Source organism: Oryx dammah, unplaced genomic scaffold (assembly GCF_014754425.2).
Source record: "Oryx dammah isolate SB20612 unplaced genomic scaffold, SCBI_Odam_1.1 HiC_scaffold_23, whole genome shotgun sequence".
NCBI classification, from domain to species: Eukaryota; Metazoa; Chordata; class Mammalia; order Artiodactyla; family Bovidae; genus Oryx; species Oryx dammah.
In genome coordinates, this window is record NW_024070207.1 from 42,978,970 (window position 1) to 43,005,266 (window position 26,297).

Consider the following 26,297-nt stretch of genomic DNA (forward strand, 5'->3'; position numbering starts at 1 on the left):
GGAATTCCCTGGCAGTCCAGTAGTTAGGGCTCCATGCTTCTACTGCAGAGGGCTCGAGTTCGATCCCTGGTCAGGGAACAGAGTCCTTGTGGTATGCCTATCAAATAAATAAATAAAACAGGGTATCCATTTAAAAAATAGTTCAGGCCTATGCTGTCAGTTTCCATGTTTCACAAGATGGAACTAAACCAAGGAAACTGGAGAACCTTGGCTTAGGGTGATGCCCTAGAAGGAGGGCTGACTTGTAAGTCACAAGCATGCTAAATGTCATCTGTGTGTGTCACGCTTTGACTTACAGACAGGTGCTTCTGTGACCCCTCCCACAAATCAGTCCTTGAAAATGGAATTGTATGATCAGCACAACAAATTTATTTTAAACATAGATCTTCAAGTAATTTTGACAGACATCATCCAAATGTATAATGTTCTTTCCTGTCCATTTGAGACAAATACTGTTAGTTGCTCAATCGTATCCAACTCTTTGCAATCCCATGGACTGTAGCCCACCAGGCTCCTCTGCCCATGAGATTCTCCAGGCAGGAATACTGGAGTGGGTTGCCATGCTCTTCTCCAGAGGATCTTCCCGACCCAGGGATGGCACCCAGGTCTCCTGCACTGCAGGCATACTCTTTACTGTCTGACCCACCAGGGAAACCCTTGAGACATATAAGCATAAGACAAAGCCACATGCCCATTTCCATATTATGAAGCTATTTATCCCTTTCTCACAGCTGTCCCAGTGGTGGTAAGACCAGTGCCTAGACTGTTGGAGAATTTGGGTCAGTGTGGAGAATGGCCCCATAGGAAGATTTTCATCTCTTGCCCTCTCCTCTTCTCTTCTCTCTGCCTCACTAAACTCACCCTCCTTCAAGGTCTAATATCAGTATCCCTCATCTAGGATGCTGTTGTAATTTTTCTCTTCTCAAATTTCTATGGCATTTATTATACTCACCACAATAAAGTATATTTCAGCTCCTCTAGTTGTTTATGTAAGTCCATCTTCCCCTCCCAACTGTTTTACAACATGGTAATTATCACCATCAAATAGCTTGCTGAGTCCCCAACATACACTAAAAATGCAATGGTACAGTGGGGGAAAATACAAATGGGCTTAGACAAAAGTTCTAATTTTAAAGTTCCTGCTTCATTATTTCCTAAGACTTGACACAGGAGAAGTCACTTATCTGTCTGAGCCTTAATGTCCTCATCTACAAAGTGGGAGTGATGATTTATGACGATAAAGGAGGAGGAGAAGCGGCAGGAAGAGAAAAAGAAGCCCTTGTCAGCAGGGCATTATAAGATTTCAAACTCTAGAGTCCAGTGGACCTGAGCTCTATCATTTACTTACTGAGTCACAAAATTCAAGTTCCTGAAACTCTCACAGTCTGTTTCCTCATCTATGAAATTGGAATAATAACACCTCCCTGATAACTTGCCTGGTTAGTTAACAAAAGAAAGGACCCAGTAAAGGGCCTGGCATATACAATGCATCGAACAAAATGACAGCTCTGATGATTCCACTCATGATCCTAATTATGTGTCAGCCTTGCTCCCTGACCTCAAGGGGTTCCCGGCCCAGCAAAGGAAATGAGAAACATACAGAAGCATCTCCCTCCCAATGGTGCAGCAGCACATGCTGAGGACCAAATGAGCGGAAGAGACATGAGAGCTCTGGCTGGTGGAAAGGGAGAGCTGGCAGAAGGCTCTATCCATGTGGGAGGGCTCCGTGCTCCATAAAGCACAGTTCCCCACCATTCCTTCCCAGCATAAGTGCCCACTCCACACCAGGCACTTTCCCACAGGAAAACCCAAATGATGTCTTAGAGGTAGTGTGAAATCCATGATGACTTTCCATCAGAGGGGTGACATGACTGAGAGCTACTCTTTAGGAAAATTAAACTGAGAGTGCTGTGAAGAATAAGCCATTCAAGAGGCCAAATAGTTCATAACATCCCAAAGATGGAAACAACCCAAATGTCCATCTAATCAACTGATGAAGGGATAAACAAACATGGTCTCTCCATGCAGTGGAATATAACCTGTCCATTAAAAAAGGAATGGAGATCTGATATATGCAACAACTTGGATGTACCTTGAGAACATGGGGCTAAGTGAAAGGACTCAATCACCAAAGTCCACATACTATTAATACATGATTCCATTTATATGAAAGTCCAGAATAAGAAAATCTATAGATAGAAAGGAGATCAATGAATGCTTAGAGCTGAAGGTGGTGGGGGGAGTAGACAGGAGGATAGTGGCAGTGACAGCTAAAGGGTTGGGGGCTTCCTTGTCCATCTAGTCAAGGTTATGGTTTTTCCAGTGGTCATGTATGGATGTGAGAGTTAGACTGTGAAGAAAGGTGAGCACTGAAGAATTAATGCTTTTGAACTGTGGTGTTGGAGAAGACTCTTGAGAGTCCCTTGGACTGCAAGGAGATCTAACCAGTCCATTCTAAAGGAGATCAGTCCTGGGTGTTCTTTGGAAGAAATGATGCTAAAGCTGAAACTCCAGTACTTTGGCCACCTCATGAGAAGAGTTGACTCTTTGGAAAAGACTCTGATGCTGGGAGGGATTGGGGGCAGGAGGAGAAGGGGATGACAGAGGATGAGATGGCTGGATGGCATCACTGACTCGATGGACGTGAGTGGGAGTGAACTCTGGGAGTTGATGATGGACAGGGAGACCTGGCGTGCTGCGATTCATGGGGTCACAAAGAGTCGGACATGACTGAGCGACTGAACTGAACTGAACTGTGAGGTGACAAACATGTTCTAATATTGACTGTAAGTAACTTGTCTGGCGTGTGAATTACATCTCAATAGAGCTGTTTTCAAAAGAGGCCAGTCAGGAGCCACTGCAGCAGTCCAAGTGCAGGCCCGAGAATGAGGCTGAAAGATAGGCAAGAACAACATGGAAGATGAAGGAATTAGAGAACATTCTCTGATTCAGAGGCAGAGGGAGACTGTGGCTAAAGGCAGACTTCATTACTGCACTTTGCTTTATTGTGCTTCCCTGATAGTGCACTATTTCACAAACTGAAGGGTTCAGAAACCCTACCTCAATCAAGTTTATCAGCATCATTTTTTCAACACCATTTCTTCACTCTGTGTCTCTATGTCACTTTTGGTAATGCAATAGTTCAAGATTTTTCATTATTATTATATTTGTTTTGGTGACCTGAAGTCAGCAATCTTTGATGTTACCATAACAAAAAGAGGATTCATTGAAGGCTCAGAGGATGGTTAGCATTTTTTTTTTAGCAATTAAGTATTTTTAATTAAGGTATGTCCATAGACTATGTGCTTGTGCTAAGTTGCTTCAGTCGTGTCCGACTCTTTGTGACCCTATGACTATAGCCCGCCATGCTCCTCTGTCCATGGGATTCTCCAGGCAAGAATCTGGAGTGGGTTGCTATTTAATAGGCTATAGTATAGTGTAAACATAACCTTTATATATAACAGGGAACCCAGAAACTCACGTGACTTGCTTTACTGCAGTATTCGATTTCTTGCAGAGGTCTGGAACTGAACCTGAGGTCTGCCTGTACTCTGAAAAGCAGGCTGGGGAATTCCCTGGAGGTCCAGGGGATAAGAGTACACACATCCAATGCAGGGGGTGCAGGTTTAATCCCTCATCAGGGAACTAACATCCTACATGCCAGGTGGCATGGCCAAAAAAAAAAAAAAAAAAAAGGAAAGAATGGTAGGCTCCCTGTGCCCTTGAGAATGTGGGAAGGAGACAGAAGAAAGAACAGACTTTATCATCACATGGCCTGAGTTTGCAATCTGCTTCTGCCACTTGCTTGCTACCTGACCTGACCAAATCATTCAACCTTTCTGAGCCTCAATTTTCTCATCAGCAAAATGGGGGAAATGAAAGTATCTGCCTCATCAAGTCGTTGTGAGGACTCAATGATGAAAATGTACTAGTCAAGTAAATTGCCTGACAAGTACAAGGTCCTCAATAAATATCAACCACCATGGTCATCATCTTTCAGACATATTTTGACTAAACAGGGATAACAATATGGGAGCAGGGAGGTTGGTTAAAGTTCAGAGGAGTTTGAAGTGTCTAGGGTGAGGCTGAACTTAGGACTTCTTATCCTTACGACTGAGATACACATTAGCTGATGAAACTTCATTTCTCAAAATACCTCTGAAGCTGGGTTTCCAAAAAGAAAAGTGAAACTTAATAGCCATCAGACAGTAAGGAATACCCTCTGAGAAATGTGGCCTTTGGCAAACCCAAGGGTAATCAGGGTCACTGGGCAACACCGGATTGCTTTACCCCTAACTTCAGTTCACTTCAATTGCTCGATCATGTCCGACTCTTTGCAACTCCATGTACTGCAGCATGCCAGGCTTCCCTGTCCATCACTAACTCCCAGAGCCTACTCAAACTTGTGTCCATCGAGTCAGTGATGCCATCCAACCATCTCATCCTCTGTCATCCCCTTCTCCTCCTGCCTTCAATCTTTCCCAGCATCAGGGTCTTTTCCAATGAGTCAGTTCTTCTATCCTAACTTGGGTTTGGCTCTTTCCTGCCTGCCTGACAGAAGAATACATTTCCCAAAGCACACATAAGCACACAATGCACACTCCTTGCTATAGGGTCAGGTTTGTTAATGTCAGAGGTCAGGCAACTATAGCTCAAAAACCAAATCCAGCTGGCTGCCTGTTTTGTAACTACAATGGTAACTATAAAATGGTGTTTGTATATAGTCTATGGCCTTTTTTGTACTAAACTTGAGTTGAGTAGCTGCAATGGAGACAATTCAGTTCAGTTCACTTCAGTGGCTCAGTTGTGTCCAACTCTTTGTGACCCCATGGACTGCAGCACGCCAGGCTTTCTTATCCAAAACCAACTCCCCAAGCTTGCACAAACTCAAGTCCATCAAGACGGTAATGCCATCCAGCCCGCTCATTCTCTGTCGTGCCCTTATCTTCCTGCCTTTAATCTTTCCCAACATCAGGGTCTTTGCCAGGGAGGCAGTTCTTCACATCAGGTAGCCAAAGTATTGGAGCTTCAGCATCAGTTCTTTCAATGAATATTCAGGACTGATTTCCTTTACAATTGACTGGATTGATCTTGAAGTCCAAGAGAGTCTCAAAAGACTTCTCCAATACCACAGTTCAAAGCATCAATTCTTTGGCACTCAGTTTTCTTTATGGTCCAAATCTCACATCCATACACGACTACTGGAAACACCATGGCTTTGACTAAACAGACCTTTGTTGACAAAGTAATGTCTCTGCTTTTAAATATGCTGTCTAGGTTCGTCATAACTTTTCTTCCAAGGAGTAAGCGCCTTTTAATTTCATGGCTGTGGTCACCATCTGCGGTGATTTTTGGAGCCCCCCCCCCAAAAAAAAAACAAACTCTGTCACTGTTTCCATTGTTTCCCCATGAAGTGATAGGAGCAGATGCCATGATCTTAGTTTTCTGAATGTTGAGTTTTAAGCCAACTTTTTCACTCTCCTCTTTCACTTTCATCAAGAGGCTCTTCAGCTCTTCTTTGCTTTCTGTCATAAAGGTGATGTCATCAGCATATCTGAGGTTATTGATATTTCTCCTGGCAATCTTGATTCCAGCTTATGCTTCATCCAGCCCAGCGTTTCTCATGATGTACTCTGCATATAAGTTAAATAAGCAGAGTGACAATACACAGCCTTGACGTACTCCTTTCCCGATTTAGATCCAATCTGTTGTTCCATGTCCAGTTCTAACTGTTGTTTCCTGACCTGCATACAGATTTCTCAAGAAGCAGGTCAGGTGCTCTGATATTCCCATCTCTTAAAGAATTTTCCACAGTTTGTTGTGATCCACACAGTCAAAGGCTTTGGCGTAGTCAATAAAGCAGAAGTATGTTTTTCTGGAACTCTTGCTTTTTCAGTGATCCAACGGATGCTGGCAATATGATCTCTGGTTCCTCTGCCTTTTCTAAATCCAGCTTAAAAATCTGGAAGTTCATGGTTCACGTACTGTTGAAGCCTGGCTTGGAGAATTTTGAGCATTAGTTTAATAGCATGTGAGCTACTAGGAAAACCCCCAGTGTTTCTAGAAGCTGACTTAAACATTTAAATGAATGATTTTATTGGGCTCTGATAAATAAATGAAGGACTGATGCTGAAGCTGAAACACCAATACTTTGGACACCTGGTGCAAAGAACTGACTCATTGGAAAAGACCCTGATGCCAGAAGAGATTGAAGGCAGGAGGAGAAAGGGACGACAGAGGATGAGATGGTTGGATGGCATCACTGGCTCAGTGGACATGAGTTTGAGTAAATTCCAGGAGTTGGTGATGGACAGGGAAGACTGGTGTGCTGCAGTCCATGGGGTCACAAAGAGTTGGACAGGACTGAGCAACTGAACTAAACTGACTGGACTCAGGCTCAAAGAATATATTAATATGAGCAAAGAGGACTAACTTCTAAGATGAAGTTAGCACTCCAAATTTACTAAGGAAAATATGTGAAAGCTGCTACATACAACTAAAAGGGGACTTTGACATTCTTAATAAAAAAGATTGTAAACTCTCTGCTGCCACGTGGGAAGGAACCTGGATTTGCTGATGCCAGCACTGCCCTGAACAACAGGGAGGAGATCAACGAGACTGTGAAGAAGCTTAGGGCAGGGCGACTAGCATCCCTGAGCAGTAACTCTGTCATATCACTATCACCCCTGCTGAAGAAAGGAGGGACTCAGGCCTCAGGATATTTCCAGAAGGCTTCAGAAGCTGGTAAATTATCCTGTGTGCAGAGGCTATGTTACATTTTCATTATGATTCTACTTTTAATAAGAATCAGACCCTGGGATATAAAAGTGATTAAGCCACAGTCCTACCCTTAAGGGATAGGCAGGAGAGTGAGGGGACAGGTGTGGACAAGGGAACTGACAAGTATAACAAAGGATGAAAAACAGGGGCCCATGCCAGCCACTGTCATAAGGGGCACCTGGTCCCTTATAATAATGCTACTAGATGTTATTTTATAACATGTTAAATTAGGGTTACAGGAGAAAACCAAATCATAATTTGCTCCTCTAAGATGACTTTCCTTCAAACAAAAGCAACTGGTTATCTGTCAGGAATATGTTACATACCAGAAACCTCTTAAAAAGCCAAGGCAACAAAATAAACTAGGCCCCGCAGATGGAAAGTCATCAGAAAACCTTAGGTCATTGATAAAATATGCTGATCGTGAAATATTTATCCTTCACGGCTAAAAGAAGAAGGATCAGTTTATGAAAGCTGGCCTCTCAGGCCATCTGCTAGGGCTAAGGCTGAATCTCCAGTGACTCTTGGAAAAGAGAGTTTAAAATAAATATTTATAGAATGAACTAAAGAATCAGAGAAAGATGGAGGGAGAAAAGGATGGAGGGAGAGAAATAGGAAAGGAGATGCAATAGGGATGATTCTGTGCCTCTTCTGGGGGTTTCAGTACATGAGAACCATGAAGAGTTCATTCATGAACAGATATTCATTATCTCAAATTATAAACTATCAACTGCTATAAGGATACTGAGTCAAAGAAGAGGAGATGAGGGAGGGGAGTTGGCGGGGGAGTGGACAAGACAGAGGAGAGGAAGGAGGGGAGAAGGAGGAGAAAGGAAGAAGAGAAAGGGCCATCATTTTACTGAATACATAATATTATCACAATTAATGAAAACGCTGTGGTGAAATGGCAATAGGCAAGAAAATGTAGCTTCTGTTCTTAGCTCTGCCACCTCCAAGCTGGCCACTCTGGGCCTCAGTTTTCTCATCTTTAAAATGAAACAACAATCCCTGTTGTAACCATCTAGACAATTGTGGAAAGTAAATGACATTATGAAAGTGAAAAGGCCATGAAAACTCTAAAGTCCTATACATCTGATAATTATTCTTAATAATTTTATTTCCCATTATGGAATATTGGTGCACAGTTAGAGAGCTATAATGGCAGCTCTTTGTGCAGCCACCCTGGCAAATCAACTTAAAAAGCTCTCTCCCAAGCTGCAAGGAGCCTAGAGGTCCTGGGTTTTGATCCTGGGGTCAGGAAGATTTCCTAGAGAAGGGCATGGCAACACACTCTAGTCTTCTTGCCTGGAGAATCTCACGGACAGAGGAGCCTGGTGGGCTACAGTCCATGAGGTCACAAAGAGTCAGACATGACTGAAGTGACTTAGTACACGCACACATATACAAATATACATTAATTTATGTATTTATTTTTATATACTCATGTATTTCAAAAATTCAATGCAGTTCAGTCACTCAGTCATGTCTAAATCTTTGCAACGCTATGGATTGCAGCACACCAGACTTCCCTGTCCATCACCAACTCCCGGAATTTACTCAAACTCATGTCCATCAAGTTAGTGATGCCATCCAACCATCTCATCCTCCGTCGTCTCCTTCTCCTCCTACCCTCAATCTTTCCCAGCATCAGGGTCTATTCCAATGAGGCAGTACTTCACATCAGGTGGCCAAAGTATTGGAGCTTCAGCTTCAGCAGCAGTCCTTCCAATGACTATTCAGGACTGATTCCCTTTAGGAAAGACTGGTTGGATCTCCATCCAGTCCAAGGGACTCTCAAGAGTCTTCTCCAACACCACAGTTCAAAAGCATCAATTCTTTGGTGCTCTGCTTTCTTTATGGTCCAACTCTTACATCCATACATGACTACTGAAAAAAACATAGCTTTGACTAGATGGATGATTCTCAGCAAAGTAATGTCTCTGCTTTTCAATATGCTGCCTAGGTTGGTCATAACTTTTCTTCCAAGGAGCAAGTGTCTTTTAATTTCAAGGCTGCGGTCACCATCTGCAGTGATTTTGGAGCCCAAGAAAATAATTTCTGTCACTGTTACCATTGTTTCCCCATTGATTTGCCACAAAGTGATGGGACCAGATGCCATGATCTTTATTTTTTGAATGTTTTAAGCCAGTATTTTCACTCTCTTTCACTTTCATCAAGAGATTCTTCAGTTACTCTTTGCTTTCTGCCATAAGGCTGGTGTCATCTGCATATCTGACGTTATTGATATTTTTCTTAGCAATCTTGATTCCAGCTTGCAGTTCATCTAGCCCAGCATTTCGCATGATGTACTCTGCATATAAGGTAAACAAGCAGGGTGACAATATACAGCTTCGACGTACTCCTTTCCCAATTTGGAATCAGTCCCTTTTTCCATGTCTGGTTCTAACTGTTGCTTCTTGACTTACATACAGATTTCTCAGGAGGCAGGTCAGGTGGTCTGGTATTTCCATCTCTTGAAGAATTTTCCACAGCTTGTTGTGATCCACAGTCAAAGGCTTTGGCATAGTCAATAAAGCAGAAGTAGATGTTTTTCTGGAGCTCTCTTGCTTTTTCTATAATCCAACAGATATTGGCAATTTGATCTCTGGTTCCTCTACCTTTTCTAAATCTAGCTTGAACATCTGGAAGTTCTTGGTTCATGTACCATTGAAGCCTTGCTTGGCGAATTTCAAAGACTTAGAGGCAAATGCCATTTTCCTACATTTATGGCTGGGTTTTGGTTTCTGTTTTGTGGTTTATTTATACTCCTGGTGAGCAAAGTCATGGAGATGTGGATCATGCCACAGCAATGGTCCAGCAGCCCTCATTTGCTGGCTGGGTGGACAGATGCAGTGGCTATGTGAGGGCCTCCTCACATAGGGGCCCACCCATTAGCCATGTACATGTCCTGAAGTCCAGGTCTCCAGCTTCTCGTGTCCCTACCTCCCTGGGGTGGACTAGTTCTATGATGATGTTCTGGGTGTTACTGTTGGAGACCCAGCCTAGAGACCTCAGGACCACGCATCCCAGCAATTTTGTCAGTGCCTGACTGACAGCATAAAAATCCTTGTCTGCCTAAGACACCAAGAGTAGCTTTGGTGGTTTCAGATGAAGGCTGGCTGGTACAGACAAGGATGATCTCAAAAGGCGGAGCTAGAGAGAAGAGAGAGAGTGAGCACATCCCAGCTAGTAGGAAGAGCCTGGGCACAGGTGCAGAGCAGGGATGAGTACAATGCAGTCCAGGGAGCCAGGGGACCAGGTGCCTCCCACCAGGGCAGACAACCGCAGCTAGGCTGGCAAGGGCTGGCTCTAGTGACTGACACCACGGGATGAGCCCCATCCATGATCATGGTGTCAGACATCAGACAGGCCTGGGAATAACTGTGCACCACCCCAGGGAGGCAAGGCTGGTGGATGCTCAATGCTATTACGGCCCAAGAGAGCCCTTTTTTTTTTTTTAAAAAAAAAAAGGCCAATTCAGAGAAATGGAGAAGAGAATGCTGATTGCCAGGAGCTGGGAGAAGCAGGAAAGAAGGTGAAGAACATGAAGAATACACATGTCCAGGTATAAGAAGAGTAAGCTCTGAGGATCTAATGCAGAACATGGTGGCTATGATTATAATATGGAATTGTATACTTAAGTTGCTGAGAGTAGGTCTTAAGAGTTCTCAACATACACAAACACACATGCAGGAGTTACCTCGGCAGGGTGATAAATGCATTGATTATCTTAACCTTGGTAATCATTCTACAATATATATAAACTCATTACATTGGACCCTTTCAATGTACATCAATTATTCATTAATAAAATTTACTTTTAAAAAAAAGAGTTCTCTTTTAGTAGCAGAAAAAAAATCTTGTATAATTATGGAGTCATCCTCCAAAGATGAAGATGTTTTTAGCAGAAAGGCTAAGGATAGAACCAAGGCTGCCTAACAATGAGTGGTTTTATTGCTTCTAAACAGAAATTTTTGATTAAAGTATATCAATATTAACTCTATTTTATAGGATTCTAGTATTTCTGCCAAGACCGTTCTGTCACAGTACCACAGAAAATTTCCCCAGTGAAACTGTTTCAGTTTATGAATGCTATCTATTTCTAGAAAAAAAAACACACACTGCTACGTGTCATAAATGAGGAAAGTTTACATAAGAGAAACAAAACAGAACACCCCAAATGAAGAGTACATTTAAAATAAAAGGCTCAGGACTGCCAAGAGTGAGCACAGAGAATAGATAATATTAAACAATGGCCAACATGTAGATAACAATCAATTAACATTAATCGCTAAGTTACCCTGCCTTTTTTAAATAACTGCTTTGAGACGTAATATACACATCACACAAATCACCCATTTAAAGTGTGCAATTCAATTATTATTACTTTTAATTAATTCACAGAATTGGGCAACTCTCACCACAGTCTAATTTTAAAATATTCTTGTCACCCCAACGAGTTTTTAGCCATTAGTAGTCACTATTCTGCCATTTTAATCCCCACAAAAGACCACCAAGAACTTGGGCCCTGGAGCCAGGTGCAACCAAGTTCAAGTTCCACTAGTTGCTAGTAAATTCAAACTTCCTGGGCCTCAGTTTCTTCACTGTAAGAGGTAGATGATAATACTACCTACTCTGTAGACCAGCTGTGAGCATCTGTTGGGACAAGGCATTTATATCAGGTTGGCCAAAAGGTTCCCTACGATTTTTCTGAAACATCATATGGAAAAACCCAAACGAACTTTTTTGGCCAATGCAATATTTCTTGCCAATGGCTGGTCCACCATGAGTCATGTATGGATGTGAGAGTCGGACTGTGAAGAAAGCTGAACGCCAAAGAATTGATGCTTTTGAACTATGGTGTTGGAGAAGACTTTTGAGAGTCCCTTGGACTGCAAGGAGATCCAACCAGTCCATTCTGAAGGAGATCAGCCCTGGGATTTCTTTGGAAGGAATGATGCCAAAGCTGAAACTCCAGTACTTTGGCCACCTCATGAGAAGAGTTGACTCATTGGAAAAGACTTTGATGCTGGGAGGGATTGGGGACAGGAGGAGAAGGGGACGACAGAGGATGAGATGGCTGGATGGCATCACAGACTCGATGAACATGAAACTGAGTGAACTCTGGGAGTTGGTGATGGACAGGGAGGCCTGGCATGCTGTGATTCATGGGGTCGCAAAGAGTCAGACACGACTGAGCGACTGAACTGAACTGATGAGCACCAGATATATGGCAACCATCGTCACCACAATCATTCTTTTCATTCATTCTGCTTATTTTCCACTTTCCATTCTTCATCTATCTTTCATTGTCATTCTATTAAAATGCACCCGTAGGGCTGACATTAGTGCCTTGCACATAGTAAGCACAATATGCATGTCATGAATTAATTATTTAATCAGGTAGTGGTAGTGTGTGTGCCTGTGTATAGATTTCATTTAGTCCAGATCTTCTTCCAGAAAAAAAAATAAAAAAATTAAAGTGTCTTCTTGAATAGCAGTAAAACGTCATGAAAGCAAAAGGAAATGTTCACATTTAATGCCAACTAGAGGCAAGTTTATCTGAGGGTTGTGTCTTAAAACACTGCTCCAAATTCATAATCATCGTCTACATTCAGCCACAGAGACCGGGGTGGCATCCAGTCACATTCTAGAGCTCCAGACCATGCCATCACCTCCCTCCTGAGTAGCTCTTCTCACATCCTTTGAGGGTATGAACCTACAACTGCCAGATTCACCATCAGCTCCGAGAAAGTTCTTACCAAAGCCTCATAAAGTTAGTAGGTTGGGAAGCCATGATTCAAAGTCAGGCCACCAGATGCCAATCTTACATTTTCTTGCTTGCATCACACTGCTATCTTATTAGAATCATCCATGTTTCTTCAGGAATCAAAAAAGAAAAGTATATTTGCCTCTCTGTGCATTCTGTAATGGTAGCAGGAACATGGAAGTAGAAAAATACAACTAAAAAGTACAACGACTCAACAGCAGCAGGTGTTGCTACTTCAAACCACGTTAGACTATATTGGGTTTATTATTTGAAATACATGGTTAAATTTGAACAAATCACCTCTTTACTCTTGAGTCCATTCACAATCCCTTGTTCTTGGTGAGAAATGCTTTTGAGCTGCTGCCTACGTGGCAGGAGGAGAGACTAGAAAGAGCACTGGAGCAGGAGTCAGATGGCAGGGCCACTAATCACTCGCTTTGGCCAAGAGCCTTTGCTCCTCTGAATCTCCATTTCCCCTTCCTGGGAAATGAGGGGGACTGAACCAGGGCTGCCTAAGGGCCCCTCTGGCTCTAATATTCTGGATTCTCTGATGTCTCTGGGCAAAGCAAAACTGACTTTGGATTCTCTTAACACCCACTTAATTTAAATAATTAACGTCTTACAGCCTTGTATAGCAAGTCACCAACTGACTTAATCATGAACTCATCAGAGAACAGCAGAGAGCTCAGAGCTGCATCCAAGGCCTCAGGGCCCAGATGACTGGAAGCTGACTTGCTGAAGGAAGGAGAGGAAATTCACCGCCACAGAAAGAATGCCCTCTGTGTAGAATGATTTGCCTTGGAGAGTCTGAATTGTTTTACCTTGAGGTAAACCAACGGAGAAGACAATGGCAACCCACTCCAGTACTCTTGCCTGGAGAGTCCCATGGATGGAGGAGCTTGGTGGGCTGCAGTCCATGGGGTCGCTAAGAGTCAGACACGACTGAAGCGACTTAGCAGCAGCAGCAGCAAAACAACTCCATGAAGCAAGAAAGAGAACTTGGTCTGTTTTAGAAAACACAATTATCTAAGATGTTGATGTACAGTGATATTTTATTAACACTCCAAGGCAGTGTGGAGGAATAAACAAAATAAAATCTAGATGTACAAAATAGATGTATCAGAGGCAATTGTTCATAGTACAAAAGAACATGGGCTTGGAGTCCAACAGGGCTGGATGGATTCAAATCCTGGCTCTGATAATTAAATGCTAGGTATATGAGCTCCAGTCAGTTCTGTTCAACAACTCGGACATTTACTGGATGCTGATTAAACGCTAGGTCATGGGTCAGGGGGTGCGGCTACTAACTCAGACCAATTGGCCCCTGCCCATGAAGATCACATCATCTCCCAGAAAAGTGTGTTGTGTTCAGTGGCTCAGTAGTGTATGACTCTTTGCAACCCCCATGTACTGTAGCCCACCAGGCTCTGCTGTCCATGGGATTTCCCAAGCAAGAATACTAGAGTGTGTTGCCATTTCCTCCTCCATACAGACACTTAAACAGGAAGCATGTCCAGAAGAGGTGACACGTAAGCAAGTGTTTGAACTTGCTTGCCCAAACTCTCCTTCTCTGTCTCCTCATCTGTTCATAGGGGAAAATGAAGTCTACCTCACAGAACTGATGCAAGAGTTCAAGGAGGCAGCAGTGGAGAAACTGAGCACAATAAAAATCCATAACAATAGTGGATCTGTAACATCATACATAGCCCATGATGTTTTCTCAGTCTCCAATAAAGCATGACTTAGATAATTTACTTATTTTTATGTTATTTGTTGTCTGTCTCACTAGAACGCCCTATATGAGAACAAGGATCTTCATTTTGTTCTTAACATATACCACCAGTACCTAGAGCGGTGCTTTTACTTATAGCATAAAGTGTTCATTAGATAGTTCTGGAAGGAAGGAAGGGAGGGACAATCTTTAGAAAACGTTGCCATTTTTAGCAAATTCCATAAAATACAACTTCAGTTAAGAGTGTGTATATTATATAACAGGTCTTGGAGTTAAGTCTCTGTACATCCCCTTTCAATCATAAGTCCTTCTTCTATGAATTCTTGGGGACTTCCACAAGAAGTAAAGTAGTTGCATATGGCAGCATGGAACTTGGTGCTGTGTCCACCTGATAACTCCATGGCAAATCTCATGCCATCTCAAACTTAATGTGGCTCAAACGGAACTCTTGCTTTTCTCCCAAACCTGTTCCTCCCAGCCTCTCCCATCTCAGTGAATGTTCCTACTCTTCATGTGGCAACCTTCTTCTCACGCTTCCAGTCTGTTGCACATCTTGCCACCTGACTATCTAACATGCATTCTCTCTTGCTTCTTACTAACAAAACCCTCATTTTATTCAGTGTGGCCACATGTCCAGCTAAGAGACAGCACATGGGTCTCATTTTCAGTTGACATTAAAAAAAAGAGCGAGAGGGAGAGAGTTGCTGGGTAGGGCTTCCAAGGTATGTTCTTCCAAAGGACTGATTCAGCAGGGAGGCAGGCCCTTTGGCCTTCTCTGCCTCCTTCCCACATCTTGAATCAAGAAGTAACCTTAAGAATGGGTTACTAAATCCGGAGGGTTACTAAATTCATTCTAAATCCAGAGGAGCTGGAGAAGCAGAAAGCTGGAAGGTGTTGGTGTTCTGATGACAACATGGAACCATTCTATCTTCCCTGGAATGCTCACCTCCATATTTCTTTCACATAAAAGAAAAAAAAAGTTTAAGCTGCTGTTCTGACAAGTTACTGTTATTTGGTATTGAATGACTTTCCTGAGTTCTCAGCTCAAATATTTGTTTCCTGCATAGCATTTCCTGACATTTTATTATTTATTATTATACATTATTTCTATATATTTATATCTAATTTATATATTTATTATAGCATATGTTATGAAAGTGAAAGTGTTAGTCACTCAGTCGTGTCTGACTCTTTGCAACTCCATGGAATTTTCCAGGCAAGAATACTGGAGTGGGTTGCCATACCCTCCTCCAGGGGATATTCCTGACCCAGGGATCAAATCCAAGTCTTCAGATTGCAGCAGATTCTTTACCATCTGAGCCACTAGGGAGGCCCATATGTTATACATTGATTATATATTATTAAACATATATTTATTATTTCTTTGTGATTTTGTTATTGTTGCTTGTCTGTCTTCCCAACTAGAATGTCAACTGTATGACTATGTCTGTTTCGTTAACCAACTCCTGGCATGTGCCTGGCATATAGCAGGAGCCTGATAAATATTTTTCAAATACACGATTCAAAGAGCTTGAATATAGTGTGATATGTAGTGGGCATACCAGGTCAGTCCCATTTTTAAAAATCACAAAGGGTCCTCTAACTCAATGAGGAAATGCAGAGATTCCTCAAGATCACTTCTGTTAATACAATTCAACAAATGTTTATGGAACACCTACTGGGTGCCAGGTTCTATGCAAAGGACGAAAGAGAAGTGTTCCCACCTCCTATGTTGTTAGTGGTTGTGTAAGTTGGTACAGCCACTATGGAGAACAGTATGGAGGGGCATATGACCCTACAATCCCACTCCTGGGCATATATCCAGAAAAAAACACGATCTAAAAAGACATAATACATGCACCCCATGTTCACTGCAACACTGTTTACAACAGCCAAGACACGGAAGCAACCTAAATGCTCATCCACAGAGGAATGGATAAAGAACATGTGGTACATATATACAAAGGAATATTACTCAGCCATTAAAAAGAATGAAATAATGCCATTTGCAGCAACATGGATGTACTGAGTGAAGGAAGTCAGACAGAGACGGAGAAATACCATATGACATCCCTTATATGTGGAAACTAGAAAGAAATGATACAAATGAATGTACTTACAAAACATAAGGAGACTCACAGACTTAGAAATAGAACTTATGGTTGTTGGGAGGGAAGGGATAGTTAGAGAGTTTGGGATTGTTGTGTACATGCTGCTATATTTAAAATGGATAACCAACAAGTATCTATTGTATGGCACATGGAACTCTGCTCAATGTTATGTGGCAACCTTGATGGGAGAGGGGTTTGAGGGAGAATGGATATATGTATATGCATGACTGAGTCCCTTCATTGTTCACCTGAAACTATCACAACAACATTGCTAACTGGCTATACCCCAGTACAAAATAAAACGTTTAGAAAAATGAAGATAATGTTCATCCTGTAGTACTTCATTCAAAACTCTCAATTTCAACAGCAAACTAACAGAAGCAGAAAGATTCTGGTTGTGGGCTACTCTGAAATCTTGACAAGGAATATATGAGAAGTGATCACTGCTAATTTTCATTAAAAATGTACAAGCTCCAAAATAGTGGGATGTTCATATTGTGGCATTAAGATTAATAACCTTAATTTATTTTGATCATTTATAACATACTTTTTCTTTTCCTACTGGTATTTTTCCTCCTGGGTCAAGAAAATATAGAAACAAATACTTCTCATTTATCCAAAAACACCAACTTGTTTGGGGTAATTAATATATGACAGACTATAATAATTCTACTATAGATTTGTCTATTCTGGTAGTTAAATTCTTCCCGTGAATACTGCTCTGGCATTCTCTTGAATCTTAAAAAGAATATGAACACTAACATAAAAATGGCAAATGCCCCTTTCCATTGCAAAGCTAAAAGCTGATTTTAATGGCCTTACAGTGAAAGTGGCCTAAAGCGACCTAAAGAAAAAGAAGTCGTTCTGGAGGTTGGATCATGTTATTTCTAATGGGTAAAGAAAGAAAAAAGGGGAGCGGAAAAAGTTCCACTTTACACTGTGTCTAGTTAACCGAGAAGAGAAAAGAACACCAGGGGGAATGTTAGTGAGGACAGGAAAAGCCAAATTGAAGAACATCCAGCAGGAGGGAGAATGGTACAGAGTGACCAGGTTCCTGCCTCCGCCATGGCAACCACCTGATTACTGATGCCTGGACTTCCCCAGGTACTGCTAATGAGAAAGCAAAGCCAATGAATTTGCTATGAGATATGCTACAAAACTGGACAATAAAAATATCAGCCACAGTATTAGACGAAGAATAACCAAACTATAAGGACTACTAAAGGGAAGTGAAGAACGATCGTAACAGGCACCATTAACAGAGAATTTAAAAGATGCACTAAGGATCATGGATGGCATCTGGTCCCATCACTTCATGGGAAATAGATGGGGAAACAGTGGAAACAGTGGAAACAGTGTCAGACTTTATTTTTTTGGGCTCCAAGATCACTGCAGATGGTGACTGCAGCCATGAAATTAAAAGACGCTTGCTCCTTGGAAGAAAAGTTATGACCAATCTAGATAGCATATTGAAAAGCAGAGACATTACTTTGCCAACAAAGGTCCGTCTAGTCAAGGCTGTGGTTTTTCCAGTGGTCATGTATGGGTGCGAGAGTTGGACTATAAAGAAAGCTGAGTGCCAAAGAATTGATGCTTTTGAACTGTGGTGGTGTTGGAGGAGACTCTTTAGAGTCCCTTGGACTGCAAGGAAATCCAACCAGTCCATTCTAAAGGAGATCAGCCCTGGGTGTTCTTTGGAAGGAATGATGCTAAAGCTGAAACTCCAGTACTTTGGCCACCTCATGCGAAGAGTTGACTCATTGGAAAAGACTCTGATGCTGGGAGGGATTGGGGGCAGGAGGAAAAGGGGACGACAGAGGATGAGATGGCTGGATGGCATCACCGACTCGATGGACGTGAGTTTCAGTGAACTCCGGGAGATGGTGATGGACAGGGAGGCATGCTACGATTCATGGGGTCGCAAAGAGTCGGACACTACTGAGTGACTGAACTGAACTGAAGGACCTAGTAGCAGTAACCATTAAAAATGTTTGGGAAAAAAAAAGAACAAGGGCACCAGAGACCACAGAGCCCAGTGGTTGTTAATTGATGATGGTTTTGGCCCCGGGGGACATTTGGTAGAGTCTAAAGACATTTGTGTTTGTTGTAACAGGCTGAGGGGGAGGGGGTGCTACTGGTATCCAGGGAGTAGAGGCCAGTGATGCTGCTGAACATTCTACAATGCACAGGCCAGTCCCACACAGCAAAGAATTATCCGGTTCAAAATGTCAGTGGTCAAGAAAGCTGGACTAAACTCCATCCCTCACAGTCCAGAGGAGACCGATGTCCAGAGGAGTGTATCTTGTCTAAAGGTCATTCTTATCTATCATCTATACATCTATCTTTCTATCCAACTATCCATCTGCCATCATTTAAAATGTCATTTGGAATAACAAGTCCTGCTACTGTGAAGTGTGAAAACCACTGCTTCAATCCCCCATGTAGTCTCAGATAAACTGAAGTATGTGCTTAGTCCCTTTTCCAAGAAGCCCATAACTATCCAGAAAAGTATACAACTGTGAATTAAGTACTCTTACTCTCATTTTTCAGATGGAGAAGCACATCCATAAGCTGTGCTTATGGGGACTCCATCCCATCCTTCTCCCACCCCCACTCCATCCCTCCCCCACGCCCACATACATGACATCCCACGGATGTCTGAGGTGATGCCTCCCTGCTGCTCAGGATGTGGACTAAGTGCTCCCTGCCCTCCTCCCTCAATTACTGCCCACTCATTTGCTCAATGAAGCATCCTCCTTCCTGTTTCCTCATGCATCCCATGCTCTTCATATCATCTCCTTTGTACAAACCATTAACCTGGGGCTGGGAGGAGGGGACTAAGGCAGTCTAGAGAAAAACAAAGCACAGTCCAGTCTAGGTCCCCTGGAGGCTCTCCAGGCTGGTAGGGGCGTGGGGAAGGCAACGATTTCCACCAGATAAGCTGGGGTAAGAATCTCTGGAGGCTACAAGTGCTGTGGGAGGCTACAGCAGGAGAGGAATATATATGGCTGCTGGGAAAATCAGTGAAGGCGTCCTGGAAGAGGTAGCAGGCATCCTGCTTGGCCCGGGGTAAGCAGCTGTTGCCCATTTACAGAAGTGTATATACTGGGAAACAGGGGGAATCCACAAAGGAGGAGACAGACAGAAAAGAAGCCTCAGACTCACTCTAGTTTTAGAACTTTTGATATTTAGACAAAACAAAAGAATATTCCTGAACCCCTCCCCAGATGCCCCCTTTCTCAGTGATCTTCACAGTCTCTCTTGTCAGTAAAATAAAAACCAGATTCCATACATAGGCATCCAATGCCTTTCACTCCCTAGTTTAAACCACATCTCCCACTAGAGGAAGCTGCTAAGGCATCTGAATTGGTCTGCTCACCACCAGCAGCCCTCCCAGGAAGCTTTTCACCACGTGGATTTCAAGAACCCAAGTCCTTGCTCATCTCTCACACTGGCAGCTTACACTCTGTCTGACAATAAGAGGAGTCACTCCTTGAATTCATTGCAAATACGAAGAGTAATTAGTAAACAGCATCTTCATTTATTGAGTACTAACTACATGCCCAGCACTTTACATGTATGACTTTACTTAATCCTCCTTATTAGCATCCCCATTTTGCAATTGGAGAAACTGAGGCAAAGAGAGGTGATGTAAACTGCCCAAGGTCACTCAACCAGTGGCTGAGCAGGGATCCACACCTAGTTCTGGCAGCCCCAATGGCCCAGTCATACCCCCAGTCTCTGTGATGCTTCTGGAGCCCCCAGCTCTCTGAGCTCCCTTGTCCATCTGAACTCTGAACCACATGGGGTCTGCCCTCTTGGACACCACAGTGCCTGTGGATACTGATAGAAATGATCGATGGTAATAACCGCAGACATTTAAGCGGTCCTTCCAAGTGGCAGGAACTCTTTAACTACCCTGATACAGGTTAGCACAAGTAATCCTATCAACTACCATATGATCATTGTCATTTCTGATTTATGGATGCGGTAAGTGAAGCACAAAGAGGTTAAGACACTTGCCAAATGCCCCCCAAAATAGTCTGGCTCCCACTTCGGCTTCCTGAACTCTGTATTACAAAGACCACCTCTTGGGCACTAACTCATTTAATCTGCTGAGCAGTCCTTGGAGGCAGGTACCATCATCTCTCATTGTAATGTCTTTTTTTGAGGGGGGGGGGGCTGTGCTGTGAGGCTTGCAGGACCTTAGTTCAACCAAGGATTGAACCTATGACCCCTGTAATGGAAGTTCAGAGTCCTAACCACTGGACTACCAGGGGATTCTCCAATTAGATCAGGAAATTGAGGTTCAGAGATGTTAATTAACTAGCCTGAGGTTACACAGCCAGTAAAAAGAGGATCTGGATTGGGAAGCAAAATCTATGTTCATAACCACCACAGGTCTGCCCCTCTGAAATTCTCTTGGGTCCCCCTGAGCTATATAGCCTTTACTGAATACCATGAACTGAAAAACCAAAAACAACAGGTTCTAGCTAAAGAAAAAGCATTTCTTGTCTTCAAGCTACATTGCTACAGGTCCCCAGGAGGTCTGAAAGTGAAAGTTGCTCAGTCTTGTCCGACTCTTTGGGACCCCATGGACGTCCATGGAATTCTCCCAGCCAGAATACTGGAGTGGGTAGCCTTTCCCTTCTCCAGGGGATCTTCCCAACCCAGGGATCGAACCCAGGTCTCCCCCATTGCAGGTGGATTCTTTACCAGCTTAGCCACCAGGGAAACCCAAGAACACTGGAGTAGGTAGCCTATCCCTTCTCCAGGAAATCTTCCCGACCCAGGAATCCAATCGGGGTCTCCTGCATTGTAGGTGGATTCTTTACCAACTGAACTATGAGGAAAGCCAGGAGGTCTACTTGCACCCTAACCTGAGTTGCTGCAGAACATGCCCTAAGGGTGGCTGCAGAGCCTGGGTCTCCCAGTCCTTTGGGCCCTGTGGGCTGCGGACCAGTAGGAGGACCTAAGCCCCCTGACTCCCTGGCCCCAGAGTGAAGTCAGACCCAAACTGACAACCAAGCTCACTACTGAAACGCAGATGACTAATGAAGGCAGAGGAGGCATGGAAAAATGACAAGCGTATTACTCATTTTTAAACCACAAATGTACAATTATAACCTTACTCACTAATAATTTCAGGTGGCACTCTCCTGACAAGTAAGGATGACTCTCTGCAAGCAGTAGTACCATTTTATAGTAGTGAGTGGTACGGGGAGAAGCATATAATCATTTATTGTTGTTTCTATATCCCCTAAGGGCCTCCAATGTTACAATTCTGACATCACTATAATTTATTGCATTTCCTTCTATGCCGCATCCATAGAGCCTATCACAGAATGAGTTACCAGTTTTCATCCTCCACAAAAAAAAAAAAAAAAAAAAAGATCAGACAGGATTTTAGATGTTTAGGGTGTTTTCTTGAGACCAACATCTCTGCATCATTTGTAAAGTAAGCAACTTTATGAGATCAAAGAAAGAGCCTAAGCCTATATTTTGGAAAATCTGGATTCCAGAAGTAGCTCCATCAAAATCTGTGTAATTACCAGCAAGGCAGTCACCACTCTATGACTGTTTAATGGTTCCCAGAATTTGTTTTAATCAAGTGTAGTCAGACATGCAGGCACAAGTTCTGGTGTTTAATCAGAGCTCTGCTGCTTCCTCTCTGAGTCACCCTGGCCAGTTACCCTTCACCTCCTGGGTCTCAGTTTCCTCGTCTGAAAAATGGGAATAAGAGCAAGATCTTCACAAGGTTTCCATTAGGACTAACTGAGAGCATAGCATATCTGCATGGAGCTGAGTCCATAGCTGGTATTCATGAAGCACTTGCTGTTATTACTACAATCAAGTCAGAAAAGACAAGTGGTACCTGGGGAGTGAACTGGAGCTGGGGGGTGGCCAGCAGGCCAACAGTGAGCTGGCAGTCAGCACAGTCAGCCTGAATTCCAAATGGAACTACTTTCACGGATCCTCTGGGTGGTGGAGGAGTACAACTGAGGTAGGAGAGAGAGAGGTCCCAGCTGCATGCTGACCCTTCAGTATCTTCGAGATAAATGACCAATGGGAATGACATGCCCTAACTGGATGAAAAACCAGGCAGTCCATCACAGCCTCCACTTTTGTGTTGGAGAACTTTCCCAAGTCCAGTACATGCGCAGAAGGAGTCTCAAGTCATCCTCTAGTAACAATGACCACATTGTAATATCATTAGCATTGCGGTTTTTGACCTCTCATTGGTTTCACTTATGACGCCTGGTGGAAACCCAAATAAGCAATTACAGATGACATGAACATAGGAGAGGGAAAAGGGAAGTCACCCTCATCCAAATCCCAGAAGATTAATCCCATATTTAAAACCTAAGTTACCCCAGTAGGGCCCAACTCACCCTGCAAATTTGCCCATATACTCACCCACATATACTGTACTTCTAATAAGCTCTGTGCCTGCTTTGCAGTCATGGTCTCTTTGTTAAATTCTTTCTTCAAAGAAGACAAGGACCAAGACCCTTTCCCCCTATCAAAATCACTATTACCAAGACCCAACCCTGCTGCATGGACAGGGAACACGTTCTCAGGTTCCAAAACAAGACTCCAAGTACCAAAGTCACATAATATGTTTTATGCTACTGTCTATAAGAAAAAGGGAAAGAAAACATCTTTTTTTCAAAATTATGAGGCCAAAATGGTCATAACATGGAACAAGGACTCAACCAATTGAAATCCATTACGGAAGTGAGGGGAGAAGTCACGGAAATAGAAACTATCACACATCTGACTTCAGGGGTATTTTTAAGTCTCCTTAGAAACAGCCTTCCTATGGGAATATTCATAGTTAGGACTGATTATTTCACAAATGTCTTCAATCTAATTCAGAAAAAAAAAAACCGGCTGTCACTAACACTAGTAAAGAAAAAAAATCTTTTGGCAAGTAAAAAATGTTCAGTTCTTTTTTCAGCTTCCAAAATTATGGATTTTGTAGTGTTCCACCTGCCATTCATTTAAAAAATAATTAGTTAAGAATGAAAACTATTTTTTCCCTTCGAAGAAGCTTCAACATAACCTAGAAGACTTCCTATGTTTATGATGTGGTTCCACGGAGTTGAATGTCTTCGTTTTTAAGAGCAGGAAGTTGTATCAATGAAAATTACGGAACGAGCAAAAGAATTTGATGCTTGCTCTATTAGAAACATAACTTGGAACAACCCATAGCCCTTAACTGAATCCTGCTGCTGCTGCTGCTGCTGCCAAGTTGCTTCAGTCGTGTCCGACTCTGTGCGACCCTATGGACAGCAGCCCTCCAGGCTCCTCTGTCCACAGGATTCTCCAGGCAAGAATACAGGAGTGGGTTGTCATGTCCTTCTCCCTAACTGAATCCTAGGTAGATCAATTATGCAAACATGGACAGGCACCAGCTCACTGCCTAGTCCTGTATTAGGGGAGATGGTTTGAATGAAGATGTATAGCCAAAGGGCCCACAGCTGCCGCAGAGCCAAGGCCTTGCAAAGGGGCGGTCCAGTAGATAAAAGGTCAAGGGCAGAGAGTTAACAATCGGTCTGAGTGCTAGGACCAGCCTCTTATGCCCCAGTGGCCTTTAACAAGTCACTTCTCCCCTATGAGCCTCCAAACATCAAACACAGTAAGTGTACCTACACACTGGCAGTTAGCCTTGGTTGGAACAGCCAAGTTCAGGCCTGTGTGCAGACCCCTCCCCTTTCTCTTCTACATGGATAAATCCTACTCATCTTTTAAAATTCAGCTCTCATCCTCTGAGTCAGGAAGCCTTCCCAGACCTTTTTACCCTGCCAGTGGTCCAAGGGAAATGGAACCTCCCTCTTGTATGTACCTGACCCTAACTCTGCACTTGATTTATTTTCCCTGTGAAGCACTCATCACACAGGGATGGAATTATCTCCCTGAAAACCAAGACATCGACCTCCACGGGAGCAGGAACCATGCCTCCTGAACACCCAGCACCCAGGGTGTGACCTGGAAATGGTACTAAATAAATCCTTCTGGAGTGAATGGACTGGGCACTTCTGTCACACAAAGCTATCCCACCTAGCACTCAACAATTACCTTGGCACTTGGAGTCACCAGTGTGACCCTTCAGAGAGAATGAAGACTGCTTGAGGGCGCTATCCTCCCGCAGACACATGTGGCTGAAGCATCCTCAGCAAGGAAGGGTCACTCATCAGGCAGGGCACAGCTGACTCAGGGGTCTGTGGGCTAAGGCACACCCCAGGCCACTGGGTCCTCTTGCCTCTCCCATGAGCTGACCTCCTTCACTCCAGCTGCACACCCAGCTTTCACCAGTCCCCTACCTGTGGCACCACACTCACCACATCCTGAGTGCCACCTCCTACAGGCATCCCAGCAGTCCCATGGGCCTGATTTTTGAGCCTGACATGATCCTCTTGGGTCCTAATCCTGGTATAAGGGATGAAGTACAGTGCCACAGACCAAAGCACTGGACTTGGAGTCAGAAAGCCAGCTGTTACTACCAGCTCCCCTACTTTCTAACTCTGAGAACCTAGGGTAGTGCAGGCCCCATCTCCCTTATCAATAATTTGCACATGATAAAGTCACCAGATCAGAGGAAGCGAGGAGATCATAGGGGTGAAGTGCTCTTCTCACTGGAAAGAAGTGATGCTCAATGGACAGGAACTCAGCCCCCTGCCCCAGGAAGAAATCACAGTGTCATCTGGGGCACTTCCTCTAATCGTACCCAGCTGTGGGAGAAGAATATGGCCTCCCTACTGCAATCAGAGCTGGGGCGAGACACCTTTACCCTTCAGAGGGATACCATCTCTCAAGGGTCCAGGGCAAGAAAGTTGAAGAGCTCCCCTCTGGGTCTGTGCAGATGAAGGTAGGCATGGCTTGAAGTTCAGAAGAAAAGGCCAACAAGGAATGGGGCTCCAGCAATGGAGCCCCAAACTCTGTTGTGTCATGGCACCCACACAGGATGCCAGGCGTACATGGCATGCTGGGGGTACGGCTGAGACAGCCAACCACCCCTGGTGATCCAGGCCATCACCCTCAGCACTCAAATATATCTCCCCTTGTTTTTTTCAGCACATCCTTAGGAAGCTGTGCTAGTGCAGGAGTTGGTAACTTTGAGATAAAGGTCCACCTTTCAGGAGCAAATAAGCCAGTGGTATTCAACTCCCCCAGTATAAGGATTTACCTGGTGGCTCGGTGGTAAAAAACTTGCCTGCCAATGCAGGAGACACAGGAGATTCAGGTTCAATCCCTGGGTCGGGAAGACCCCTTGGAGTAGGAAATGGCAACCCATTTCAGTATTCTTGCCTGGAGAATTCTATGGACAGAGGAGCCTGATGGGATTTGCAAAGAGTCAGACACAACTGAAGTGACTGAGCATGCATGCGCCTAGTTTAAGAGCCTGCCGGTAATAATCAATGCCCCACAAACCCCTCAGCAAGTCAGAAGGGGTCAAAATCATGTCTCACCACCTTAAAAAGTCTGCCAGTCCTACAATCCCTTATCATTTTGGTTTGGGGCTTGATTTCACTTTAGGACCACACCCTGTTTTGAAGGTGCTTCCTGGCTCTCTAACCTGAGTCTACTCTTACTTCCAACCCCAGGACCTGTGTGAGTCTCTGGACTATAAACTTGCACCAAGGCCTTGCTGTTAATTGTTTTCACCAGCTCTTGTGCAATCCCACCTGGGGTGTCTGCTGTCTGTATATCTGCCCCTCCTGGCCTGACCCCCACCTAGTCCATGGGGTGGAGAGGTTCTTTCTACTCTATGGCATAATTGCTTGGGGTTTGGCCTTTGGAATGGCCACGATGCAAAGGAAAATTGCAGCTCTACTGCTCACTGGCTATACAACCTCAAATATGTCAGTCTACTTTAATTTCCTCATTTATGACATAACAA

General features: G+C 43.6%; 1 protein-coding gene across 4 annotated transcripts in view; it reads right to left on the minus strand.

Moving 5' to 3' along the window:
• FGF13 (fibroblast growth factor 13) overlaps nucleotides 1-26,297 on the minus strand; it is a 575,359-nt gene that overhangs the window by 455,126 nt on the left and 93,936 nt on the right. The window lies entirely within an intron of this gene.